Below are 12663 nucleotides of genomic sequence, written 5' to 3'. Positions count from 1 at the left end.
ATTCACCAGGACATAACCACACAGTGTTCATTCACGTTAAACGATAAGGACTCTTCAATACTTCACAGAGAAACAAAGGCCTGCTAAATTACTCAATAGTTTACCTTTCGACGCTGCTTCCTTAAATCACTAGGCTGATAGGTGCATGCAAAGAAATGAAGAGAAACCAGATTCATTGCGACTTTGAAGCTAAAATTTCAAGAATCCGTAGAGGCAAATACAGTAAAGCAAAAATGATGGCAAACATGTAAGTGACATGAAGATTTAGAGAAATGTGACTGGAAACAGAACATTTTTTTGACCACAGAAGTTAAATAAGCTATTCGAGATTTACTAGAGAAACACTATAAATTATTACTCAGGAAGATACCACTCTATTACAACATCATGATTTATTAAAGCACAGCATTCTGTACAACAAAGGGCCTTAACAGGTGTCTATTCTCAGCCAAATCTCTCTATAAGTTAGCTTCTCTTAATCAAAAACATGTTACACTTTAAATTAGTAATTTAACTGATGAGGAAGTTACCATAATACCTAGTTTAACATTGAACAAATCTAACCACCTCTTGGACATTCATGTAAAATCCTGACATAGAATTTGATTTAAAACTTCTCAAAATAAATTCATTAAAGCAAGTTCCCTGTGAAAATATGTAAGAATGAAAGCTAGCACAATAGCAGGTGCAGTCTTTACATTTTATTAACCATAGAAGATACTTTTTTAACGAGTCTAATAGAGACATTAACTGTGCAAAAGCTGATGAGATTTACAGTCTTAAATACAAGCACCAACACAGAAAGGATACTGTGTCAGTTCAGTTCAGTTCAGTCGCTCAGTCGTGTCCGACTCTTTGTGACCCCATGAATCGCAGCATGCCAGGACCCCCTGTCCATCACCAACTCTTGGCGTTCACCCAAACTCATGTCCATTGAGTTGGTGATGCCATCCAGCCATCTCATCCTCTGTCGTCCCCTTCTCCTCCTGCCCCTAATTCCTCCCAGCATCAGAGTCTTTTCCAATAAGTCAACTCTTCACTTGAGGTGGCCAAAGTGCTGGAGTTTCAGCTTTAGCATCGGTCCTTCCAATCAACACCCAGGACTGATCTCCTTTAGAATGGACTGGTTGCATCTCCTTGCAGTCCAAGGGACTCACTCTCAAGAGTCTTCTCCAACACCACAGCTCAAAAGCATCAATTCTTTGATGCTCAGCTTTCTTCACAGTCCAACTTTCATATCCATACATGACAACTGGAAGAACCATAGCCTTGACTAGATGGACCTTTGTTGGCAAAGTAATGTCTCTGTTTTTGAATACGCTATCTATGTTGGTCATAACTTTGCTTCCAAGGAGTAAGCGCCTTTTAATTTCATGGCTGCAGTCACCATCTGCAGTGATTTTGGAGCCCCCCAAAATAGAGTCTGACACTGTTTCCCCATCTATTTCCTATGAAGTGATGGGACCAGATACCATGATCTTAGTTTTCTGAATGGTGAGCTTTCAGCCAACTTTTTCACTCTCCTCTTTCACTTTCATCAAGAGGCTTTCTAGTTCCTCTCCCTTTCTGCCTTAAGAGTGATGTTATCTGCATATCTAAAACTCTACTAAGTCTACACTTAAGAGGGTCATTTCTTTATGTAAGCACAATCTCATTTATGAATTATACATGATATGTAGTTTAGGATCCATCTACATACATTATGCTTATAACTGCATGCTGCTGCTGCTAAGTCGCTTCAGTCGTGTCCGACTCTGTGCGAACCAATGGACTGCAGCCTACCAGGTTCCTCCGTCCATGGGATTTTCCAGGCAAGAGTACTGGAGTGGGTTGCCATTGCCTTCTCCTGTAACTGCATAGTGATACACCAATTCAACTTACTGCTATGGGGGAAAAACACCATTTAATGAGACATGAAGACAAAGCACAAACCTGACTAAGGGGACACACGCTGTGGACCACAGCACGGCTATGACCAGAGCAAGTGAGGGGACGGGGGAGGGGAGATGGATGGGTAAACTACAGCCTCGAGGGCTGGGGGGGGATCTGGATTCATGACGACTAAGCAGACAACAGGATGAGAGAGGGAATCAAAACCAATGATGAAAGCAGACACACTGTCAGAGAACTCCAACAGCAAGGAAAACATGCAGAACTGTTCTTTTCCAAATATTCGGAAAGAAATCAAGCATGAAACCACAGAGAAATCGTCAAAGAATTTTAAATATCAACTAATTAGCCAATGATGCAAATTATAAAAACAGTGTGTCAAAAGACCACAAAATGGACTAGTTACCACTTCACAGGCCGCTAAAATGATTCGCGGTTAATTTAATTATAAGCTGACTAACAATGCAGCTAACATGCAATGGGTGGTAACAGAAAACAGAGACAATACAAGTCCAGTTACAAAGCAGGATGTTGTACACGTGATTTCATGGGGTGAACAGCAATGCACTCACAACACCTAAGCTAAACACGCAAGAAAGCTGGAACATGTGCTTTAGAGCCACACACTCTGTCACCAAAAGCCCTAGGTCGTCATCCCAGTTTTAGACTCGGAAAAGTGAGGCAGCCCGACGTCTTCCCTGGGGCCCTGGGCCCTGGGCTTTTAACCTGGTTTCACACGCAGAGCTGGCCTGAGCGTGTGGCCAGGTCCATCAGTAAGCAGACCAATGTAGATTCTTGGTTTTGTTCCCACAGCATGCCCTGCACCCTGTAGCCAGGCATCCCCAGTGGAAAATCTGCTGCACGGCTTTCCCATGCCATGAGAGCTGCCTATGGTTACTTTCACGAAGCTGTCTGCTCCCTGAGAACAGAAACTTCCCTGCAGCTGCTGTGCCCTGCACAAGGCCAGGCCCAACGTTACAGAGGCAGGCTCTGGCTGAGTTCATGATGACGTGCTAAGTGGTGGTCCAAATATCAAGACTAATTTGTCGCTGTGCCATTGTGGAATGATTAAAGACGAGGCAGTTTAAAAACTTTTAGACCTCTGAGCGTAGCAAATGTACCTGATTTTCTTCTGGGTATAAAGAGAAAAAACAAAAAACAAACAAAAAACAGCATGCTGGGGGAGGGATGCGGCAGGGAGGAGGCAGTCACATACCAGAGTCATGATGCCCAGCTGGTCTCCCTCCTGTGCCAGGCTCTGCTGCCTCCTTCTGGGCTTGGGCAGGGGCGGGCAGGAGCCAGCATGCGAGGAGGTGGGAAGCAGGTTGAGGGAGCTCACTGATTTAAAACGACGGAGGCTGCCTAAGCTCCCCCTGCCCTCCCTGCTCTCAGTCTCCTCGGCCCGCTGCTCCGTGTTCTCCTTCTCTTCTTCGATCAACCTAAAATAGAATAAAATGCGTCACCTGCCTTTGTCAGCAGAGGAACCTGTCTGGACAATAAATTTGGGCTGGCATTCTGTGTCATGATTAGCAAATTCCAGAAACAGTTGCTCAATTAACATCTCAGACAAAAGGTTCTACCTTTCCTCTTTGGAATATTCTCAAACTTAGAATAACTTAGCCTTGAGTCTTACAAACTGGCCCTGACCATCCACGCTTGATTTCACTTATTTACTCTAACATTCTGAAGGGGCCCCGGTGGCAACTCTCTTTCCTGTGAAGAGATACCTCAAGTTGACAACCCTTACCTCCCCTGCTCTCAGGGCAGAGATGCACGTCAAGTGCCTCAAGTCTTTTCCACTGGGAATCAGGAACTCTGTATAATCAAAACAGCAATTCACAAACAAGCTGCAGTTTCTAAACACAAGTCTCCAGACCAGATGAAGTGCTGAGTTGATCATTTTTTTTTTTTTTTAAGGTTGTATACATACAAACGCATCACTTGATGAAGTTCTCCACCAGCTTTGTGTGAGTTTCTGGATTCATGTCAATGTGCTGCATTAACCTAGAATTCACAGTTTCTGCTCTTCTCCCCTAATGTGTGGTGGATGTTTTTATATAGCAGTTTAAATATACGATTATGCAAATACAATGATTTTCAAATTAAAATACAAGATTCTTACAGGAAGTAAACTCTCCAGCTTCACTTCAACTCATACATCTGGAAAGTTTTTCACTGTTGATAACAAGTTGATGGACAGAATTGACCGTTTACATCAAGTCAACTTGTCGCATAAGGAAAAATGACTTTTACCTGAAAACTTGCTGTAAAAATAAAAATATTAATCTATAACCGTTCCATATTTCCTGCAGGGACGCAGAAAGACCATCTTTCTGAGCTCGTCTGTGCTCAAACACGGCCCACAAAGCTGTCTGTCTTGGCGTGAAATGGGCAGGTGACACCACCTGCGTTTGCTGGTTGTCCCGTTCACCCCCTGCCTCTCCCCCGGAGCCCCACGCTCGGCCGACAGGAACGGGCACCTCGGCCTGGGCTGACGTGATGAGACCAGTCTGAGCAGCAGCTCTGCCTGGTCCTGTGCAGGGTCACCGGCCTGCGGCCACTCTGAACGTGGACTCGGGACACGGGCATAGCTGGGCAGGTGTGGCACCAGGCAGGCCTCGGGGCCCCCAGCCACCTGGCTGCACCCAGACCCAAGGCCCCCTGCTCACCACGAGGCAGGCCTTTGGATTCTATCCTGTTTTGAAAATTGTTATACCTGCCAAGATGGTGTCTAAAGAAAACATCTTAAATATACTGATGAGATGAGAAAAACTCAAACACACGTCCTTGGACCACTGTCTTACAACAAGCCAATCTTCATACTACATTAAGTTAAAAAGGAAAAGGCAGATCTGAGTGGGAATTTGCCAACCCCAAAACCCCAGCTTTCACTAGGTGGCTTTTCACCAAAACGTGGGGGGCTCTGAGGGACACAGGAGGGTCCACGGGCCGCAGGGGACACCGCCTCGGCACCTCACCCACCTTGGGGCTCAGAGCTGAGGGGGGACACCCCACAACGCCGCCCCCCCCCCCGCCCCCACAGAGCGCTGACACCACACCGTGGACAGAACGCCCCGGCTGCCCGAGCTCTGTAATCAAGGGCCATCTCAAAACTGAAAATTCTTGAAGCAGACCTGAGGTCAGGTTTCTTACTATGGAACACTCAGACATCCCTAGGAGAAGACAGCTCCTCAGAGAAACCGAGTTTCTGGGGACCTGAGTTCAGGATCACCCACCGGATCTCTTCGTTGATGGCGTCCAGCTGCTCCTGCATCATCACGGTCAGAGTCTTGGCATTGGCCTGCCTGCTGGGCGACAGCTGAGTGGCCAAGCTGAAGAGGGTGACCCTGTCGCCCTCGTCGTCAGACACGCCCTCGTCACTCTCAAACGCCTGGGCCACATCGGCCAGCATGCTGGCTTGCTGCGTGCGCTCCCAGTCCTGCTCCTTCGGGGTCTGCACCTGGGCATGAGAGGACCACGTCTCGTCAGCAACATTCAGGGCAGCTCAAGTCTATCAGGAACTGAACCCAATTTTACATGGAAGCCCTGACTGTGGATAAATGGGCCATGCTCATGAGACACTGCCATCTCTTAAGCGAACAGGACTCAAGAAACAGGCAGGGGGAGAATCCAGTTCCTAGATGGCCTGGTGACACCCAGGTCTCAGCATGGACAGCAGGCAATCCTATGAGGTTATTCACAAGGGTGGGCTGATGGAGTCAGAGACAGAAACCGAAAATTACAAAAATACATCCATGCCTCCATCAGCCAGGCTGGAAGAAAATAAGAAAAAAGAACCCTTCAGCTCGGCAGCCGCTGGGTCCCTATCAGCGGTCATCACTGGTACCAGTTCACCAGAGTGTGCCGTCCTCGCAGGCTCCCAGTCCTCCGTTTCCCAGGCTGGTCTGAACACCCACAGAGAGGCGCGAACAGGGGCAGCCAGGAGACGGGAGGGCCAGCCCCTCCGCGGCTCTCCTCTCGGGACACAGGCCCTCGGGCTGTTCTGGGGGATGGCTCCTCGCACCGCAAGGGTGGCTCTGTCATCAGAGACACATGGGATTGTGCCTGCGGTGCCCCGTGCCGCCCTCCCGCTCTCACACCTCACACCCTTGTCTCTGCAAACGTCCCCCCTGCCACACTGTCACCCAGGTCCTGCCTTCTTTCCCAGACATGACCTCAAAGGAACTGAGGGGCAGCCTCGAGGTGCTGGCTCGCTGGCTCCCTGTCCCCTGTGGCCAGTGCCCTCGCCTCCTGTCTTCGTCACGACCCCGCCCCAGGGCTGGGCTACCCCATTCGCTGGCTCCAGGACCACCTGCCATCATTCCTGCTCTGCTCCAGCGAACCAGCTGCCTATGGGTTCACCCCCATCAGCCCGGTCGGCATGTCCTCTCCCTTCTCTCGCCTTCCAATCGCACAAGGGGAACCAGCAGATTCCTCCTCCAGGGCTCCCTGCAGCGCCCACTGCGGGTCTCTGAAAGCTCCTTAGGAGTGGCCTCTACGGTCCCCCTCCCCGCCCGGTCTCCACTTCTCTGCCAGCAGGCGGTGAGCCCCGCCCTGCAGGGCAACTCCCCGGGGGCTCGAGGAACCCATGCTACCAAGCCCCCTCCCTTCCTTGCCCTCCCCCACGCCACCCCCCCACCCCCAGCATGTCTCTCCCTGGGCTCCAGGCCCTGCCCTCCCTGCGGTTATTCCTCAGTCCCTTGCGCCCCTTCTCAACCTTGGAATGCAGGATGCCCCACAGCTCTACCCTTGCACCCCATCTCTCTCCACCGGCACCTGCCTGGTGACTTTACCATGCTCGTGCCTTTAAATGCCATCTGTATGCCCACGACCCCAAGTCCACCCTGAGCTGAATGAGTCCTCTCCCGGATGCAGGCCGGAACACTCAGCTGTTCTCCTGACACGTCCCCGGGACACCCCATGGGCTCGTCCACCTCAACAGGGCTGAGGCCCGGCTCTTAGCTCCCCGCCCCGGCAGCCCTCCTCACCTCAGGAAACAGGCTCTGGCCTCGAGCTGCTCAGGCCTGAGCCCAGGCTCCTCCCTGATGCGGCCCGCTCTCTCCCTTGTCCCCGCTGGTTGACATGACCCTTTTTCTATCTCCGAGTGGCTACTTCTCTTCCTGCCTCCGGGTCTCTGGTTCAAGGTCACCCTCCTGGTGTCACCTCACTGGCCACCCTGTTTACACACGATCGTCCCCTCCTCCTTGGACAACTCAGGCACTCTGGTCTCCTTTCCCTGCTCATTACTGTTCAACAGGCTGCGCGGGTTTAAAAAGGGGTCCACAAATTCTTCCATCCTCCTCCCTTCAAGAGGCAGAAGGGGCAACTCCTGCTCAGCCCCTGAGCGAGGCAGGACTTAGCAGCTCACTCTCGCAAACATAAGTGAAGGTGTGCGGCCTCGAGACCAGGGCATGAAGGGCCCCGGGCTAAACCCCGCACTCTTGCTCTCAGAGGGTGTTCTGAGGAAAGCCAGGCCATGGGAAAGCCACACGGCAGGGACCTCGGCCTGTCCCCAGCAGCCAGGTGAGTCTGAAAGCCTGCCATCCAGCCCTGGGGTGCCTTCCCGCATCTGTGCCCTCAGGAGGCCCTGAACCAGGCCCGCTTGCTACAATGCACAGGCACTGAGGACTGTGAGCTGCTCCCTGGGAAGTCACTAAGCTTTGCAATGATTCGTTACGTAGCAGTGGATAAAGAACACACACGGTTTTTAATTCACTGCTGGAGTCCTACTTCTGACCATGTCTGGCCCAAACTAACTGTTCACTGAATGTGGAAGCTCAAAACACAGACATGTATGAACAAATACATGGCATGAATGAGGTGAAAACATAAAGGCACTTAAACTTCCAATGAGAATTCCTCTCACTATAAGCTGATGGATATGTGTATCCATTTACTCGTAGGACGATTTCAAAACTGTGCTAATTAGTACCATGCTGGGCCTCACAATAGGCCACAAATTATTAAAATTGGTTAAGGAAAAAAAGCATGCCTTAAAAGTAAACTCTTAGCCAGAAAAAGGAAAATGGGAAGACGTAAAGCGACCTATCAGCGCTTTGTTCCAAACCCACCTCAGGACCACAGTGTGAGGGGGCAGGTGCCTCACAAGGTGCCCACCAGGGATGGGAAGGGGGCGGCGGGGTCCTTGCCTCGGATGGCTCATCGTGCAACGCTGCCAGCCGGCCTTTCTGGGGGCACCACAGCACCGCCCCGTTGCCCAAGGAGTCTGCCGGCCGGTCCGCCACAGGGAACCTGAGGTCCGGGGCGCTGCCCAAGTGGGGTCGGCTGAAACACACGGCAAAGAGCAGCACTGTTAGAAGAAAAGAGAGCTCACTCTGTCAGATGGGCCAAAGCCTGTCCATTTGGAAGATCGGCAATTTCACAGCAAAAGGGCCCCCGGGAGGGCACTGCCCTCCTGGCTCCAATAGCAACAGGCCGCCCGCTGCTCCGCAGACACTCAGGGCTCATCCCCAGCAGCTGGAAAACTCCTGTATGTGGGGAAGGCAGTGCTGACGCGAGGGTGTGGAGCTGACTAGGACAGGATCGGCTGTCTGGGGTTGGGGCGTCCAGGGTCCCCCTGGAGCCCGCTCTCAGGTCCCAGGGCAGGGCCTGCACCTGCTCTGCTTTCCCCTTGGCACCCCACCTCCCCTTCGGCCCACGCCTGCTCTGACCTCCCTCTCCCACGGGAAGTCCATGGATCACAATCACCGGTCTGCCTGGAACACTGTCTGCACGGCTCTCAGTGTTTTTAAAGGCGCCTCAGACAACCCGCAGCAGAAAAGCCTCAGACCCACAGCTCGGAGCTGAGCACCATTGGTGTCTCCCATTAAAGCAGAGGTGAGCGTGTCACCGGACTCTGGGCTGAACAAGGCCCAGCACAGATGCTCAGGCCCTGAGCACTAAGGCCTGGGCCTGCAGGTGCCAGGAGCTCACTCAGCAGGGGCCTGCTGGCAGGCAGGGCGGCCCCGCCTTGACTGTGAGCCGCCTGCACTGCAGGACCGCCCGGGCTCTGCTCAGTCTTGTCTCTGGGAAGAGGGGGGTGCCTTCACGTGCAGGAGTCCCTAAACCCAGGAGACAGGGCCTTCCTCCGAGGACAGGACACCCCATACGCTGCAGAGTGGCCAGGGCCGACCACCAGCTCAGCCTGCTCGGGGTCACACGCTGCTCTGCTCGACGGTTTTGCAAGGAACACTGTGCTGCACAGGAGATGGAAGTCTGGAATCTCCCGGAGCCACACCTGTCTTCCCTCCCGTCTCCCCTCCCTCCTGACAGAACTGTTCCCTTCTCTGCTCCACTTCCACCCAAGGGCCTGGGGCTAGAGCACACTTGGGAACTGGGTGGGGGGTACGACACAGTCCCGCTGTGGACTGCGGGCCCTCGAGGGTCCTCTGAGGGCCACAGAGGCCTCCGGGTTGGGTCGCCCCCCAACCATCGCCTCCCAGTCCCCTCGCGGGGTGCAGCCTTCATCTCTCTCCCCCTCCTCACCCGAAGCTCTTTCCTCCGGGAGAAGGTCTCAGAGACAAGGTGACCAATTCCTCTGGGAGGTCCCACCAAATACGCCGTGCCTGCCCTGCCTGGGAGCCAGTTTTCAGTCCCCACTCCCTCCCTCCTGAGGCAGCACAGTGCCCCCCACCCAGCCCACACTGCCCACAAGCCCCACTCCGAGGCCCCACCTGTGCTGCTAAGTCACTGCTGTGACCCCTCCAGAGCTGCCTCCTGGAGACACCCCTCCCTCGCACCAGCCGCTGTGGCCCACTGTCTTCAGAGCACAGCGGCTCCTCCTGCCCCGCGGCTGCTTCCTCTTCTTGTCTCTCACTCTCACTGACACACACGGGACTGGTGACCAGGCCCCAGGCTTCTCCATCTGAAGCCCCCAATTGTGTCAGGCCTCGGGTCCTGGCACCAGGTCCCTCCTCGTTACCCAAAAACCCCCAAGAGGAGGAGGCCGTGTCCACCTCCTCTTCCTCCACTGTCTACGCAGTCCTCCTCACACTCACCTCGTCCACCCCGGGAGCAGGGGTTCCCCACCTCTGACAGCCCCAGCCCCTCACCCTGGAGGAGCTCTGCCACCAAGTCCGGCCACGTCCCCTCCTGTTCTACAGGGCACGTGCTCTCCTTGAACTCCACCCGCCGTGGTTTCAGACACAGGACCAGTTTCTGGCTCTGCCTTTGTCTCAAATGACATCTCCTTTTCTCTAGAAGAAGGCTGGGTGGGGGCTCTGGACTGCGAGGATCCCCTAAGCACACAAACACAGAAATATGCGTATGGGCTCCAAACTGTCTCCTAAGTCAGGCTGCAAGCAGTAGTCGATTTCCTACAGATGAATGAATGTCACCAGTAAGCACTTAATAACCTTTGCTAGAGTTTCTCTCTCACTTGTGACCGTTTTCCGTGAAGAAGCCAAAGAAACATTTAAATACTCAATAAGAATTACTGCCCCTCTAACAACGAGGAAGAAAAAAGCAGGATGCTCAGTAATCTGCTCGCCTCATTCACAAGCCAGGTGATTCCTCCCACTGCAGTCAAAAGACTACAGGTCATTAACCTTCTGCGACTCTTCAGAAACATCGGTGTCACAGTCTGTCAGGCCCCTCAAATGAATACGCCCAAATATCAACTGGTCGGCCCCCTACTTCCAAACCTCTGCCTGTGGTTTTGAGTGTTGTCAATCCTGTGACTACCACTCCGTGGTACCAAGTTTGACCCTAAGGAACGATGCTTGTCTCTTCCCTCTCGCTGGCCACGAAGCTACAGACTCCTTGAGGTGCGACCATGAGCAACACCCAGTCATACTGTCCACACACCAGACAGGCCCTTGTCACACTCGACAGCGCTGAGGGGAGCTGCCCGGGGGAGCAGCCTACCTGTGGTGGAAGGGAGCCCCTCGCAGTCTCGTCTGGTCCACTTCGGCTCTCAGGGGTTCCAGGTTTAGAATCAGCTGGTCCTACGAAACAGCCAATGACACAGCCTGCACCGCTTGCTTTCTGGATGTCAAGTGACTTGCACCAAAATGTGCAGAACAGGTTACGTGAGTAGGTATCAACTCCCAACATTTTAATTCTGAGAAAATGTTCTCTAAGAGTCCCTAGCAAATAGAAACACTCAGAACAATATTAACCCTTATAAACCATAATGAGGAGGAAGTTCCATCTCAGGTGTAGAAAAGGTTTCTCTGGAGGAAACATGGCAAGCCATTAACAACGATGAAGTCTGTAGAGAGAAGCTGGACTTCAGGCGGGGGTTTCGGGTCAGGGGGACACGACTCACTCTATTGCCCTCCCTCCTCTCACTGCTTTCAATTGTCTCCATGGAGCTCACCTGCATCCCTCACATTCATTCCTCTACAGCCCACTTCACTTGCTCATGGGGTAAAACAAGTCAAACGGGCCAAGTCTGTGAGTCACTCAACTCAACCTGGAAGCTCTGTGCTGTCGGCCATGGCAGTCACTCGCCTCGTGCAGCCCCTGAGCACGTGAGACAGGCTGCTGCAAAGCCCGATGTGGAAATCACACAGAGGATTTCAAGACTCGTGGTGAAAGAAGGACGTCGAGTAGCCCGCTGGTTTTTAGGAAATTTTAGATTGTGTAGGTGGCTCGTATTATCTTTCTGACGCACAGCACAGCCCACGTGAATGGCTCACGCTTTGTCTCAGCTCTTGGGTGAATCCAGAAAGGACTACTCAGAATTCTGAACCACACACAACAGCCACACACTCTAAATCCATCTATAATGCAAACACATTCAGTGTTCAAAACCAGAAGTGCTATACGTGTTACAGCAGTGGATTCGCCATAAGGAGAATGTAACTCGACTTCTGCTAAGCATCTGCTCAAACTCATGTCCACTGAGTTGGTGATGCCGTCCAACCGTCTCATCCTCTGTCATCCACTCTCTCCCTGACTTCAATCTTTCCCAGATCAGGGTCTTTTCCAATATGAAAATTCATATTAAAAAACTGGAAATAATTACCTCAAACAATTTTTAAATGCAATAACAAAGTTGCCAAGTCTGTGTTTTATAAAATGAGCATCAATTTCAAGGTTTATAAAGCTGTTTCAGAACCTACTGTATTAAAAAAAAAATGGAGAGAAGACAAAAGAATGATCTATTTGAGATTGGCTCTGTATGAGAAATTGCTGAGACGAACTGACGGGACGGGTCATGGGTATTTATTATACTACTCCATCCACTTTTGTGCATGTTTGCAATTTTCCATCGTAATACATTTTAAAAGTTTATTTTTTGTTAAAGCAGAGTCTTCTCCAGCAACACAATTCGAAAGCATCAATTCTTCAGTGCTCAGCCTTCTTTATGGTCCAACTCTCACACCCATACGTTACTACCGGAAAAACCATAGTTTTGAGTATATGGTTTGAGTATATGGTTTGTCGGCAAAGTGATGTCCCTACTTTTCAATATGCTGTCTATGTTTGTCATAGCTTTCCAAGGAGCAAGCATTTTTTAATCTCATGGCTGCAGTCACCGTCTGCAGTGATTTTTGAGCCCAAGGAAACAAAACCTGTCACAGCTTCCACAATAAGGCATCGGCCTTCAAAGATTTTTAAAGCAAAACAAAAGTTGACTTTGAATTGGCTTAGTCTAGTCATAAACAGCATCCTGATCTCAACAGCCTCTGAGCAGCAGTTATGAAAGTAAGAAGTGCACCCCTGATCGGGAGATATTGAGCTCTCCGCCTAAGCGGGGAGGGCGCCTCACCGCGGGTCGCATGATGGGAGTCAGAACCACTGCCCCCTGGAAGCCCGCCTGTGAGG

This window comes from Bubalus kerabau, unplaced genomic scaffold (assembly GCF_029407905.1).
Source record: "Bubalus kerabau isolate K-KA32 ecotype Philippines breed swamp buffalo unplaced genomic scaffold, PCC_UOA_SB_1v2 scaffold_70, whole genome shotgun sequence".
Taxonomy (NCBI): domain Eukaryota; kingdom Metazoa; phylum Chordata; class Mammalia; order Artiodactyla; family Bovidae; genus Bubalus; species Bubalus kerabau.
The sequence above is the reverse complement of the archived record's forward strand: the minus strand, read 5'-3'. Positions refer to the sequence as shown.